The 15827-nt window shown below is 46.2% G+C and overlaps 1 protein-coding gene across 4 annotated transcripts in view; it reads left to right on the forward strand.

The window, feature by feature from the left end:
• The first annotated feature begins 11520 nt into the window (after positions 1-11520).
• Positions 11521-15827, forward strand: part of MIB2 (MIB E3 ubiquitin protein ligase 2) — a 51872-nt gene continuing 47565 nt past the window's right edge. For all 4 annotated transcript variants that reach the window (XM_069782688.1, XM_069782687.1, XM_069782689.1 and 1 more), the window contains exons 1-2: positions 11521-11653; positions 12087-12220. The gene's annotated coding sequence lies outside the window, so the exon portion shown is untranslated. The remainder of the gene's footprint in view (positions 11654-12086; positions 12221-15827) is intronic.

Raw genomic sequence — 15827 nt, forward strand, 5'->3', positions numbered from 1 at the left:
GTTTCAAAGGGACAAAACAAAACAAGAAGGGGCAAAGAGTATATTCTCCAAAGAAAATGCATCACAGTACAATTAGAGCCCTGTGACTTCATTGCCTCTTTGTTTTCAGTATCGGCAACACACATGAAGCCGTTTAAAAGGAAGCTAGCGCCCTTTAAATATGCACAAAGTCTTTACTGCCTTACCAAGGTACAGACATTTTTCTTAGAACCAGGCAACATTCCAACTTCCAAAGGTAAGAAAAATGCAATTTGCCAGAAAACAACAGCAAACTAGCAAAGGGGTCTTTGGTTTGTTTAGGTGTTGCTAAACTCGCTGCTACTGCCTCTCTCAGTGGGGTTCCAGCATCAGCCCCTTTACAGGACAAAAATACCTTGTATTCCTAAAATCTCCCAGGGCTTCTGCATCTGGCCCAAGCCTCCGCAGCTTCATGCCTTTGGGATTCAGTGGAGGGTGTCACTAGCCTGTCCCCTGGGGCTCGTGAGCCTCCGCTCATGAACCGAAGGACCTGGGATTCCGACTCGGCGCCCTGCTCAGCCCCAAAGCATCAAGTCCATGGTGGTCCGGGCTCCTCTTCTTTCTCTGTATTCTTTTGTCTCTGTGTCAGGTTACAAGCAGAGATGCCAGCAGAAGTCTTTGCACGTGGCTAACGTGGATAAAGCTTTAACTGTCCATGCTCGAAGAAGCATTACTGAAAAAAGATGGTTGAACTGGAGTAAAGCCAGTGAGGCAGTGAGGGAAGCCCTGCCCATCTGTGAGGCGGTGGGGAGAGGAGGGAGGACTCTTGCTGGGCAGTGGGAGAAGAGCTTGGCAGGGACTAATCACAACCTGCTATGAGCCTTCCTCATCTTAAGAGTGAAGGAATTTGTCTCCAGGATTTCTGTTTCCTTCTATTCCACATGAGTTCTGTTCTAGCTAGAGAGAATGGAGAGAATATGGAGAGAATTTTCTTCCTACATGACCACCGAGTTTTTTGAAGTCCAGTGTTAACCATTGATGAATAGGATCTGTAGACCAGAGTTTCAGACTCACTGTGTTCATATTCACATGCTGTAACATGGCCTGGTGAAGGACTCTAGTATGACCAAGATAGCACAGCATTTTGCGATTCTTTACAGCACCTCTGTGATGCTGGGGTTTATTTCTTCCTTTTCATAAAGTAACCCAGCAAGGCACTGTTCTACGAACCTCCCTGGACTTGTCTTGTAGTATATATTTCAGAAATTCTGCATCAGCCACACCATTTTGGAGTGTCCAATAGTTTCTCACCATTGGGAGGCAGGATTCTGTAGGTACAGACATTTTCCGTGCTGTGTGTGATGTGCCATTTGTCACTGTACTCTTGTGGGGGAATTGCTGGGAAAAATAGAGAGGACTTTTTAATTGTATTCCCATATGACTGGTTGGCTTAGCCAAGACCAAAGCCTAATGAGGCAGTCCACTTCTCAGATAAACAGATAACAGTGAGAGGAGAAGGCAGCAGCATGGAGCTAACGCAGCACACTCAGCGGCAGCAGATCTACCTGCAGACCTCCAGTTCCTCCTCCAGGATTTGCCACCGCATCATGCAGCATCTTGGGATGACAGAGCGATGTGAATTCTTTTACTTTATGATCTTACTCCAGTGTTTTTCCAGGGGAAGCTTCATGCCTGCACAAGCATTCTCTTGGAATCACCCAGCCTCATCAGTTTGTCCCAGGGCTTTTTTGTTTTACTTTAGGTTTGGTTTTATGCTATCCAGATGTCCATGACACATTTTGAGCATCAAGCTGAAAAGATCATTTATGAGCAACTTAAGCTGGCATCCCTGCATGTTGGGTGTCAGCCAGAGAGATTTCAATCTGTTTTTTAATACCCCCATAAGCCAAGAGCTTAAGTCATCTCTCCTTTGCCACTGTCTCTTAACTGTGGCCATCACCAGATAGGGTACGGATTTAGGGTGAGATTTTCTAAATTGCTTAATCATTGTTGATTTTAAATAGAATAGACTTTCCTGAATCATGTATTTGTTTTTGCAAATTTCATTCAGTGTCTCGCTTTTCCTGCACAGAGATAATGGGAACATAGTCTAAATGTTTTTGCCAGTGAGATGCTTTGTTGATTCTGAGGTCCACATCTGTTTGCCGAACAGTGACAAGAGGATCTCATCTACCGCTCAAACTGACTATCTGGGAATCCTTCTAAGGTGGTTGTCTTCAGCAGCCTCCTTCCACGTATACATCTCCAGCTGGCATGGAATGGATATGTTTAACAGTAAGAATTCAACAGGGAGAACAACATGGAGCTATAAAAATGGAAATCAGCTCCTGTTCTATATTAACCTGTCAAAAATTCTCCCCATGGCCAACAATCAAGCTGACACTAAGCTAATTACAGAAAGACCTCTAAATACAAAAAATTGTTACCTGCCTGTGTATCCAGCTCTACATGTCTGACCAGCCCAGAAGTCTTAAAGTACTGTTGCTCATTTGCCTCTCTGCACACATACCAGAGGCCATATTTGGAGATAAAATCTGCAGAAGTGCCTGTTACTCTCATAGATCCTGTGGCTGTACGCACAAACAGCCAGTTTGGCATGCAGGCACTCAGCTCTTGCACAAAAATGCATGTTCTAGCCAGCACTGCCTGCAAACTCAACCTCAAGGAGCAATTATAGTCACATAAACTCTGTTTCTTACACAACACTAAATAACAAGCCTCATGGAAAGTGACTCTCCCGGCCCTCTTTATGTGATTTAGACAAGAAAAAAGCCCCTTTAGGGCAAACTAATTCAAGCCCCTCTTCTCCAGATGATGAGGGACTCTTGATGGTTAGTATACTGCCCGTTAGACTTAGTTCTACAGTGCACTGTCAAATACCCCGAGGAACATAGCACAGGACAATTATGCTGATACTCGAGCTTTTTATCTCTGAAACTCTGGCAGTTACTCCCCTCTTTCCCGGCTCCTTGTTTATTTGCCTGCTTTTCAGTTACCAGTGGCACGTCCTCCCTACCTCCAGTTCAGCACAAAGGTACGCCGCAGTACCACACGCTCCTTGTTGCAATTTGCTCCCACCAGACTTCGTATCTGGCATATGGATAGAAGAGAGTGATACCTGTAAGAGAATGGCAACCCACCGAATCTCCTTCCCTGGGCCCCAGCTGCCCCACAAGGACAGTCAGGAGTGGAGAATGGACTCTCCTGGCAGGGGAAAGAGAGAAGTGGCAAATGTTCAGCATTGCGATGTCTCCTTCCTTAACAGCCTGGAAAACTCAGATGGTTCTACAGCAAAGACGTAGTGTCCCTTCTAATGAATCCCCCAGTGCCCGCACTACCACGAGGATTTAATGCCCTGGGTTTTCAGCTGCTGCATGAGCCAGTGTTTGCAAAGATCTCTAAATGTGGACTTGAGAGGGGCTTCCAGCCTTCATTAAGGACTGAAAGGGTGGGGTTGCTTTGTTTGTGTTTACTTTTAAAAATTAACACAGTTTTCAGAAAGGATCTGGCAACATTTATAGCAAGAGAACTATTTCATAAAAAGATGGTGTATACAGTCCAGCCAGAGAGGCAGAAGCACCTAATTCCCCCTTGGTGCAGGGAGGGGCGATGCCAAACATTCATTTACAGCCACAGAGAAGTTGACCTCAGGTACATGAGTAAGTTGCTTAAATAATTGCAGCAGCAGGAAAAAGGAGGATTAGTTTCCTTGTCTACTCTGTGGCTGGGATGAGATTCATGACTGGTGTAATCCCACTGATTTCACTGCAGTCACACTTGGGATCACTTTGGGATTTTGAAGGCTACGTTAATGCAGCAGGATGCTGCACTCACAGGCTTTCCCAGACATTAGCATTCTGATGTGGTAGGATTTCATCCCGTAATACAGTGCTGAGAATTTTAAAGTAAAAGCAAAGATGCCTGCTGTCACCATTGGTAGCTAATTATAGTAGCATGGACAGACTTCCCTTGCAGAATTCCATATGCGGTATTCATCCGGCACAATAAATAAAGCATATTAAAGAGGGAAGGCTGAGAAGACATTTCTGATTTTGAAATCCTCTAGCGCTAAAGTTAGAAAGAGATGAAATAATTGAATGGCAATTTGCCTATTTTTTTTTTCATCTAGCTTTTCCTCACGCATCTAGATGTGCTTCTGCGGAAGCGAGCAGGACAGAGGGCAGGTGAAGAACTTGCTGTTTGGCAATTCATTAAGAGTTTCCCTGTTAGACTCCTCCACTCAACCCTAGGCTCTAGGAACAGCCATCCCAGAACTCCACCAGTCTTCCACCTGGCACTACTTGGACACTTAGCAAAGGCCAGAAGACTGGATGAAACAGATTGATCCAGTCTTCCTTATTTTTCAGTAATTCTCAGCATTGGAGGGAGCCTGTCTTAGATATTGTCTAGAGCAGCCATAATAGGGAGAGGGGACTTCAGGTAGATTTCAAACAGCAGAACTGCTGGCACAGGCAATTAGCACTTGCAGATAAAGAATCAGTCCTAAAGAGCAGGGAACTGGCCACTGCTGAGGGTCAGCATCCAGCACCCAGGTCACAGGACCTTGTATCACTGCACTACAGAATCCACAGCTGCCAGGGGCTCTGGAAAGCCCCCATCTAGAAAGGGCTGGGGGATTTCCAAGAAGGCAGCACTGGTGCTCTCAAACGCTTGCACATGATTTCTGTAGGGCCAGCTTCAGGTCATACGTCTCCAGATGGCATCACTGCAGCACAGCTGGCAGACAGTTTTTCGTTTGCTAGCCAGAAGCCGGAGCACTGTTGAGACTAACTACAGCTGTTTCCCTGAAAGCGATGAGGCCACCCAGCCTGTGTCCTCTCCAGAGGAGTGTAGTTAGAGGAATTTGGCAATGAAAGCACCACAGGGACTGATACTGACCCCTCACACAGGGAGATGTCTCTGGTCTGTCACCTGCCCGGGACAACTACTCTTAATTATTCTTCTTGGTACGTAGCACCTTTTTTAGGAAAGTGTGAAATCAGTCCCCAGTTATCCCGCAAGCCTATCTTGCTGCTGCTTGAACTGATCAGGCAATACCACCAACGTTAACTCTGGAGTTGCCAAGACAACATTGCTGCTCGAACATGGGGAGAGGAGAGGACATGCCTTGTCAAGATGTGATCATTCTGGGTGGCTGACTTACTCAGCAGTTCTCAAAGAATCAGTTCCCCTCTTCTCATGCTCATCTCTTTTTTCCCACACTGAGCTTCTTGGGTTACCAAGTCTGGTTAGTACCTGCTGCAGTAAGCCCTCGGTGTTATTTCAGGTTCAGGAACTAATGCTCCATTACTTTCTAAATCAAGAACAAGCGAAGGTAACAGCATGAGACCTGCTGTAGTTTTGGGGATTAGTCTGCCCTATCTCTCCAATATACTAAATCCTGCTAAAGCCTCCTACAATAAACCTTGCAAGGATTAGTAAGTGCCTCCACCACCCAATGAATCATGACTGTATGAGCCAATCATTGCAAACAGCAAGACTCTTGACTTGTGCACTACACATTGGATAGAATTGCTTGGCCTTAGTTCCTCAGCAATGGCATTTGCAGACCCTTTACAGAGTGCTTTACCATCAAGCCTCCAGATGTGATTTCTAAAGCTCAACCAACACCACATTGTACAGTGCCGTATATCTCTCTGCTGATGACAGCCCCGGCTGTTCAGAAAAAAAATTAAAAGTAAATGGTTGCTAATATTTTCCTGATCCATTAGCTATTTGAGTCAAATTGTTCAAATGTTGCCTGTGCAAATAGTCATTGCATTAAAATGTGTGTCTGTAATAGCTGAAATTTGAAATAAGGCTAGACTACGTTGAAGGAGAAAAGAAGGAAAAAAGGAAAGAATTTGTATGTGTGATAACACCATCAAACAGGAGATGTTCAATTATTAAGACTGTTGCATGGTTTCTCCCTGCACAGAAGTGGGAAAGGAGACTGGATCCAAGCTTTGGGATGTAAACCAGCTGGTGCAAGACATACCGGATCAGCCGGCTTACTTCTTTGAAGGAGTGACGCTGAAGGAATATCAAGTCTGCTGCCCTATGCTCTAGCACTTAACACACACTAGTGCAGTTGGCTTTTCAGATACCCATGTTCAGAAGAAATAGAGCGTGCAGTCCAGGATGAGATGTGCAGTACCCCCACGACTACCCCTTCTCCTGCCAGGATTTCTGTAGGACCAAGAGATCTCTGTCTCAGGAAACGGATTCACGGATCAGGGAAATCCCAGACCTAGAAATGCAGACTGTACTTGGATTGGGAAGGGTTGGGAAGGTTTCTGTTCACAACTAAGAGATATTTAGCCATCCAGCTGTATTAATTTTATGAATCCATGAGTAGCCAAACAAGTAGCTGAAACAGGCAGCAAACTTAGAACCAAAACCAGATTAAACTAAAGCAGTGAAGCAGGCTGAGGAACTTCCAAGACAGCAAGCAGTAGCAGGATCTCTGCTTCTCTTAGGAAGCCACAGTGGATTAAAAGACCTCAAATGAGCAGCAACTAGTAATGAGATTCTAGTTTGAACCCATCTTTCACTATATGTCATTAGATGGGAACGGATGGAGGTAACCTGGGTAAAAATGACTTTACCTTTCCCTAAAATAGCTAATCCTCCACACAGCAAGGCTGGATTTGTACAAGCCAACCTCAGCACTTGTCACTAGACTGCTATTCTACAACACCAAACTCAGTTTTCCTTATACACATCTGTGACTACCTGGTCCCTGCTCTTTGTCTATTGGTCATTAACACCGCACTCGGGACAAAAATGCTGGAAGACCACAGTTTGGCACAGCTCAGTGCCACTATTTTCTGCAGCTTCCAAGGACAGCGCGCTTTCCCATTGCTACCATGCAATCCATGGGGTAACATGGTCTCAGGATTCCATGACAAAATGTTGAGAATTTATCTGACTATGTCTACAATAAGCTACATGTGTCTATCCAGAACTTCTGTAGGGCTACACAGCATTCTGGCTTGTTTACTGATGTTGCTGATAGGTTTCCAGTGGGCGCGCAGTGACCCAGGGCACCGCTTCTTACACCGTCATTCATAGCAGCGTAGTGGGATCAGATCCTGATGCAAAGCTGGTGCAGTGACGTGTACGGGATGAGAGGGTAGGTCCCCCTCACCTTATTTTACAGATGAAACTGAGACAGAGGCTGCTTCTTACAGGACTGCAGGGAACTGGATGAAATTCAGAAGCAGAGAACAGTCCTTCTCTGGACACCACTGGCAGCACGATTATATAGCTGCACCCCCCAGGCTGAATACATGACACCATTATATTTATTTGCCATTTGCCTTATTGACGGCAGGCTCTGTTCAGCATATGCTTTGCAGAAATTTGTTAGCAAGTGTTTTAAAGTTCCCCCTGACATTTTAAACTGATGTATGAAGATCCAAGCTGTCTCTAGTACTTTTTTATCACACTGACTGGGCTGCAAAAAGCAAGATGGCAAAGGATTGTCAGTTAAATGACTCAGTAGACTGTGCAAACATACATGAGGTGGCTCAGAGGAAAAACTCCACCGAATTCAAAAGTTATCAGATTTACACCACTGCAGGTCACACAAAGCTGGACCCACACTTTGCCTATTATTTATCAGTTACTTTATATGCTTTTATGTTTATTGGATACAGATGGTGTCCCCAGATAGACACAGGCCTTTTAACATATACATCTGTTACATAATTGTCGTAGTAGCTTTGCCACAACTCCTGGCTTGTTTTAAATCTCCTGTTGTTTAGACCAGCTCCTGAAAGGCCAATGGCTCAAGACATCAGGAAACAGTTCAGTTGTTAGAATGTGAAGGATTCAAACCCTAAGGTTTGCATTAACTTGGAGTCTTTTTTTTTTTTTACCCAGTAAGAAATGTGGATTAAAAAAGCAGGATAATTGTTTTTCAGTGCTAAAAATTGTTGGAAAGGAATAAAGAGGAATTCCCCTTGGGTTTGGATTCTATTAGGCTGCTGTTCCATTTGTTTCAGAGGAGAGACCTAGATGTGGAACTGAACTTTCTCAAAGTTAATTCCCAAAGCTGGGTATCGGATGTAGGTCACTTTCTGGCTTGTTCTGAGACTCAGCTGAACTAGAAATACTGTTGGTTTTTCTAAAAAGTGGAAGCCACATGTATCCTTTCTGTTCTATCCAGGTCATTGCCTCTGAAGGTAGTGCCACAAGGTGTAATCGTAACTCAGTGCACATTTGCAACGTGTGAGCCAGGGAAAGCTGCCATTTCCAGGCTTTGCTTTTAAGGAGAGAATTCTCTGAACCAGTCTTTCCACATACAAATTCCTGTACTAAGCAGGCAAAATAGGCACTGCAGGACATAGTTGTTAGGGAAAGTGCCCTTCTCTATATGACCTGAAGACATATTTTGGACAACCCATTTTCCCCTCAGCAGCCAATTTTGTTTTTCCATGTTACTGTTCAATCGCCTTCAAAGAACACCGCTAGATGTCTGCTGCTGGTCTTGCCATCACATTGGCAACTACCTTCGTGGCGCAAGGTTCACATATGCCTTGTCTATAAGCTGCAAAATGTTAACGAGACTTCCTTTGTAAAAAAAAAAAGCGGGTTAATAGGGCTAAATCCATATAGCTTGCCTGACCATGAAGTGGCCTTCCATGTCTGATAGAGAAGGTGCCTAGAGCAGAAGCCTACAGAAGTAGCCTGTGAATATTTCTGTGTAACAGCGGCATCCAGTGGGCAAAGAAAGATTCCTGGCAATATATTTGGAAAACCGGGATAAGGGCCATGTAAGAACAGAGGTTTCTCTCCCAATATCCAGAGCTATGCAACTCCAGCCTTATAACGTCCTCACTGAGCAAGAGACTGAGATTAACCTCAGTTTACTAGCTGTACAGAGGATGTACATTTACTAGATGCCAGAGGATGCATGTTGTAGAAATATAGGATCAAAGAATCATAGCAACACAGGATCAGAAGGTCTCAAGAGGCCCTCCAAATCATGCCCTGTACCAAACAGTACCAGTTCTACCCTGTCATTTCAGCAGCGTTTGCCTAACCAGTTCCTAATGCCTGTTCAAGTAGAGATTTCGTAGTCCCTTGCCAGTCTTCCGCAGCATTTTGTTAGCCTCAGAAAGTTTTCCCCAACATCCAACCTGAGTTTTCATTGCCGCATTTCGACCCATTACTTTTTGGCCTACCCCCTAAGCACACAAAACAGGTTACTTCTTCCTTCTCGGTATCAGCCTTGTGCATGAGGACATTTATCTTCTTCTCTCAAGTCCTTCCTTCTCTTGGATACAGCACTTCCTATGTCTGTCTTGCAGTTGTAAACCTCAAAAGGAAAACTCCTGATGTCCTGCAGACTGCTGCTGGGTTATACATGCCAGGCTGGCTCATTTCTTTTCACAAATGTTGCCCCACTAGATGCTGCCCCACACTTTTTTACACACCAGAGAGGTTTGTCATTTGGGGTATCTTTGGTGTTAAGCACAATAAAAATACCACCTCTCCCAAGTGGTTATATACAAAGGCAAAATCTCATCAAAATAATCACAGTGAAGTTTTTATCTTGGCCATGGACTAAGCTGCTGATGCTGCATGACTTTGTGTTTGCCTGAGAAGGTGACTTCACAGACAGTCTAACACAGTTTTCCAATTTTGTTTTTTTGAAAAGAAAGATTAGCTGGGAAAAAAAAAAGCCCGACATAACTTACAGTCTGGGCATGCAAGTTCACATGTTTACAAGCAGCACTGGCAAAAGTAAAGCCTAAGTGATATTGAAATTTATCGAGTAAGCACAAAAGAAGCTACTCTAAATGTGAATGGATCCTTTCAGACAATTGATGTTGGCTGTATTAACTTGTCTCTAATGTATTTCTGTGTTTATACTAACATATAAATCTGCCCGGTAAAAAGCAAGCTGAGGGAGGGAGCATCAGTGCATGCCTAGATCCACTTACCACATTCCCAAGTACTTAACAGTACTCATTCTCCATCTTCTGGCCAAAGGGTAAAATGCACTGCAGTTCTGGTCAGAACCAGGTCACATTCAATTCAACTCATTTTCACATTCACATTTTCACAATCACCCCAGCGTGTGTGTTTAAGTGGCCTGGCCAACGTCACTTTTACGCAACACAGAGGACAAGGGACACCGAGTCCTTCTATTTGGCTTTTATCAAATAGCAATGACAAGCTTGGTTTTGGACAAGCTTCGTACCCTGTAGGCATAAAAGTTATGGTAACTGCTACTATGCTGTGACACTCTTTGTCTCGGAATTTTGCTCTCTTCGGTTTTCATAAGCCCTGGGCAACTCTGCTGCCCGGTGTCTTTGCTTCCTCCTTTTGAGTTTTAGAACTCTAGATAGTATTGCTGATGGGCTAGTGGGAAAAGGAGTGGCACATGTGATTTTTTGATGACCTTGCTGCCATATTCCTGTTGCGAGTGCAGGGACTTACCACACTGCAACCCTTCTGGGTTTGGCACAAACATATTACTCAATTTTAACTGCTGTGAATGCTGTTCTTCGCTACCAATGCAGGCCGCTCTTTTAACCCTTGCTCTGCTATACCAGTCTGCATTCGCAAAGACTAAATGTAAAACAAAATTTTCAATCTGTTAGCTTCAACAGAGCTGTGCTCGACATGCCAGTGATCAACAGAAAGGGACGGGCAAGCTGAAACGGAGTGTTTACAAGGTGTCTCTGACCTCAGCAGGGGTAAAGTCAGTAGAGCGTGTCCTACCCCAGACACAGGAGATCCACATGAACAGCGACATCGGTATCACCAGCAGAGAGGCGATACAAACTCGTAAGTTGCCTCTGCCTCTTTGAAGAGGAAGTCACTGTAAAAGTAGTAATACCTTAAGCTTTTAGATTCATGCATTCCGATTCACGCGTGGTGGCACTGAAGCCGCCACGCGGGCGATGTCGGAGCTGTGATTTTGCAAAAAAGATATACACGGCAGAAGAGCAGGTAGAGGCTGTCGGAGCCCTCCTGGCTGCCGGCCCAACAAAGACACACAGCGCCTTGCAAGGAGTTACACCGAACCCCCAAATCTCCCTTACGGCGGCCTAAGTTATCCTAAAACCACCCCAAAACCACCCCAAAACCCGAACACGCAAACGCTTAAAAAAAAGAGCACCCAGGCATCCTCTCACGGTTCGCCCTTCCCGCGGCTTTCAACGACCGCTTCGCCCGCGCAGAGAAAAGAGGGAACCATCCCAAATCTTTATTGTCCTGGAAGCGTCGGGGGAACCAGAAACACCGAAGCAACAGCGGGCCCCGTCTGCCAGCTAAAAGGCGGGAGGGCCGCGCCGGGAGAGCGGGAACCGGGCCCGGACGAAAGGAGGAGCGGAACCACCGCGGCCTTTACCCCGGCAACCCCCTCAGGGGGAAACCCACCGCCAACCGCGGCCCGGGCCCGGTCCGCGGGGGTCCTCCCGCGGCCTCCCGGGACTTGTAGTCGGTGGGACCCCGCCGGCGGCGAATGGGGCGGGCAGGGAACTACCTCTCCCAGCATGCCCCGGCGGCTGTCACCGGGCTGAGAGAGAGGCCTGGGCGGGGCGGGCGGCCCCGGGGGAGCGGGGTCGAACGGCGCCGCTGCAGCAGCAGCAGCAGCAGCAGCACCCGAGGGGCGGCCGGTTGCCGCCGCGGCGGCTCCTCGGTGGCTTCCCCGGGGGTAAGAGGGTGAAGCTGCCGGGAGGGAGCGGGACCCCGGCAGGGCGGGGCGGGGGGAAGGCTGCCTCAGCGCGGTGCCACTCGACCGTGGGTGCGAGGCCACCTCACGGCCCTGGGCGGCGCTGAGGGCCGCCCCCTTTCCCTCAGTCCCGGGGATCTGGCGGCCCCGGAGGTGGGGGAGGTCGGTTCCCCGAGGGCGGGGAGGTTGGGGGAAAGGACGGCCGCCGGGCTGGTGGTGGTGGTGGCTGTGGCTGTGAGGAGATGCCTGCGCCGGGGTGTGTGTGTGGCGGGGGGGGGGGGCTGCGGCCGGGCTTGAGGCCGCCGCTGGAGTGTGGTAAGGCGGAGGTCTGTGAGCGGGAAAGGAGGCGGTGGCGGCTGGCTGCAGCGAGGGTGCCCACCTGAGGTGGTTCTCGTGTTTTCTCCTCTCTGCCTAGGCCGCTGGAGTAGGTCTGCTGGTCGGACTCCTGCGCCGAGAATGAAGGAGGGAAGGAAGCGAACGCAGCCCTTGGATAAGGACGGTGGCTTTCTGAACAGTTGCCTGGATTCTGTTCTCTCTCGGCTCTGTCAGGTACGTGCCGGTTTTCTTCCCTTTTTCTTCCTTGGGCTAAGCTGGGAATGGGTCAGCTCCAAGTGGCCAGTTTTCTTTCTGCCCCATTTAGCCAGGGTTGAGTCCGTAGCGGGGCGCGTCTGCTTGCTCCTAGTCCGGTTTTATTTCTTTTCTTCTGGGTGGCGAGTGCTGGCTGCCCTGGAGGATGTAAACATACATCCTGTTTTTCTCTTCTGAAACAGGTACTGCAGGTAAGTCCTTACTTGCTAAGGCGAGAGCTGAGCGCTGAAACATTGGCAGTGATTCCTACTGGGCATTTTGTATCACTGGAGCATGTGCTGTGTGCAGAATATAACTCAGAACTGAAGCACGTGTGGCTTTTTCTCTCCTGTGTTTCTGTGATATTTGCAATCTTCCTGAACTGGGAAAGAGTCGTGAAAACAAGGACCAAACTTAAACCTAGGGAAGATGGTACAGCTGCATTGGAAGCCCTACATAGGTTTGTTCTGATTTCCCTGCAGATGTTCCATTCCGGAACTTACTTTCAGAATGCAACAAACTCTAATGTCTACCTCGCTTAGAAACAAGTGAGCTCTGGCTCACCTTCGTGGAGGTCACCTGAGCTTGGCTTTACTATTCAACCTTTTCTCTTTTTGGCTAAGAGCCTCATTACATCCTCCGCACTTCTCTGTTGATGTAGGAGGAGTTTATTTGGCTCAAATGGGATACCATTCTTATTTCTCCTCTGTTTAACAGCTCTTGGTTTCCTAAAACTATTTCCTATCAAGAGCAATGCAGTTGTTCATCCCTCTAGGTCCTTCCTCTGTACTTGATTACCTGTTGAATTTTTCATCCGTGGTTTCAGGATATAGATGAGCGAATTGTCAAGGGATGCAGTTACTGTAAATAACCCACATTACTCACATTGTTACGATCGGAATGATGTTGTGTGTCATGTTGATAATGGAAATCAGAAAGAGAAAGCTTCAATAGCCTTGGCAGAGCTAGAGAAGTTCTTGCCCTATTTTGAGCTTTGCTTTCTGCTCAGAGTTACAGGTGTCTCGGTTTGTGTCTGGAGCAGCTAACTTCCACTGGGCGGATGATGGTTCCCTTCAAGAAGTTCTTCCTTAAGGCAGCCAACTAATAGGGCAGTAGATTGGGTGTCAGATGACTCACACTGTAGTCCCGGCTCTATCGCTGATCTATCTTAAGTACCTTATGCTTGTTTTCCATGCTAATCTTGTCTATTTCTGTGGTGGAAGGACATGACTTCATTTAGGACTGGCAAGTCTGCCTGCAACATATTAACGGTTACCTAGTTGTCATTTAGCAGCGTCACCACTGGTTCTGTTTTCTTGAATAATTGTTCTCTTTTTAGGCTTCAAAAAGGTAAATATGTTTCCCATCCCTTTTCTCTTCACACAGCACACCTCTCTGAGTCACTGACATGAGAAGAATCTTCATAATTGTATGATATTTGGGTTGGCTTAATTCTCTGCTTATTATGATATTGCTGTATAGCTTCATATGTTTTGACATTTATTTTGAGTGCGTGTTTGAAGCTCTGTGACTGTGAAGATCCTGTGCCAAATTAGCGTATAAAGAATTTGTTATTTTCCTGCTTTGGTCTGCAATGGCTGCTAATCCACTGCTGGGATTGTTTGGAAGAATTGGGAGTCCATGCTAGCCTCTTTCCACTGAAACTTCGACAAATGTCTTGGAAGTTACAAAAACTGTGGAAGTACTACAAGTATGGTGGTTGCAATTGACTCCTTCCGTTTTTCACTTGGAAAGGGGTATGTTCACAGCTTTCTAAGCTACCTTGATCAACAAGTGTGTGGCTACACGATCACCATGGGCTCTTCAGAGCTGTGGCAGTTATCTAAAACAAGCTCAACTCTTGCCTTGAATTTGTGTAGCATTAGTATTGGTTGCTTGCAGAGACCAGTCTTGGTTGCCTATGGTTTCGCTGAAGTTGCAGGCTTTCTCCAACTTGATAATTAAGCTCTCCTAGGTCATGTTGCCCCTGCCTGCCTGTTCCCATCAAATCTGTTTGCCTTGCTCATCATCTCTGATACAGAACCGCTCCTGGGCTCTGGCAGAATTCAGGGTCATACTGAATGTGACCATACCACTTATGACAGTACTGATCACGCAGTTTCATTTTGAGTTGCTGTTTTCTAGGGATCCAGGAATAGAATGCAAAGTCCTGCGAGCAGAGTATTTGAGTCCTAGTTGTTTTTCAAGGATCCTGATTTGTGGCTTATCAAGGGCATTTATGGAGGGGCCAGGGTGTTGTAATACAGTGCGCTCAGAGGAAAACCGATGCAACTTTCAGTACACTCTCACTAGAAGCTCTGATTGGAGAGAGATCATTCGATACTCTTCTCTCCTTAAGCAAAGAGTCTGAGAAAGTGGAGTCTCTTGTTTCTTGGGAGACTTACACAATTTAAATATTTCTGCTCCCTCTGTAATGAGAGCTGTAGTGGTGTTTGAAATTTCTGAGAATATGGAACAAGTCTTCTAGCGTTTAGACTGGCTGTATGTGGAAAATGACATCACTGAAGTTACATGTGTGCTAGCAGGACAGTAAACGGCTTCATCTTAGACCTTGATCCAAATTCCTTGACGTGGCTCCAAGGAATGCAAGGATGTGTGCTGGATCATGGGTTGATGCTTCCCCCCCTGCCCCTCCCCGTGACTAGTATGGGCCAGGGTGTGGAGAATAGAACTTGGAGCTAGGATATGTAAGCTTTGTTCCTGGCTCTATATGGAATACCAATTCCATATATAACTATATAACTATGGCTCCATTTCCCAGCTGTAAAGTGTTCTTGCTTTCTTTAAAGTACTCGGCTACCCAGAGCTGGAAGATAACATCTGTACTTCTAAAATGTACAAACTTATAAGAGAATTGGTGTGTGTGCTGACCCTCAAACCTTCATTAAGTACCAGGGAGGAAAGCAACAGCTAACTATTCAATTCATTCTGCCTCTACACAGCTGATGTCTCTCTAGCCAAAGGCATGTCAGGGTAGATTAGACTTAAACCTTTTGATTTGCTTTGAGAGCACAGAACGGGCAAGTTCCAGGCTGAAAACTGACAGGAGTGCAATGTTGACTGTTCTGGAGGCCTGAAGGGGAATCTGAAAGTTGGTAGGATGAGCTATCGAGGCTCATCAGAGATTCAGCAAGTTTTATGCTCCAGCTTGCTGCATGCCAGAGTCTGAAGTAGCTACTTTTCATTTTGAAAATCTGGAGGAAGTTGTGTTCCTAACTCGGATGATTTGTAATCCTATTGTATCGTCACTGCTGAGGGTACCAGAGTCTAAATACCGATGAACTGCCATATCACAGAACCACAGTACTGTGTTTTCTCTAACCCACTATTCAACCATGTATCTACCAGCAGGACTTCAGTGTTAATTCCTCTTGATTTTTGTACTCCTGCAGTAATGTTAGTCTTCTGATTTTGAATAACTTGTGGGGAAACTTACTGCCTTTCTGGACAGGCAAGGCAATTGTGTAAATAGGTTGGAGGATTATGAACTTTTAAGTGATTTAACCCAGATTTTCATGGTAAATAGGAGTTGACGGCTGGTGTGAGAGAGATGCCGACCTGAGCTTTA

This window comes from Haliaeetus albicilla, chromosome 4 (assembly GCF_947461875.1).
Source record: "Haliaeetus albicilla chromosome 4, bHalAlb1.1, whole genome shotgun sequence".
NCBI classification, from domain to species: Eukaryota; Metazoa; Chordata; class Aves; order Accipitriformes; family Accipitridae; genus Haliaeetus; species Haliaeetus albicilla.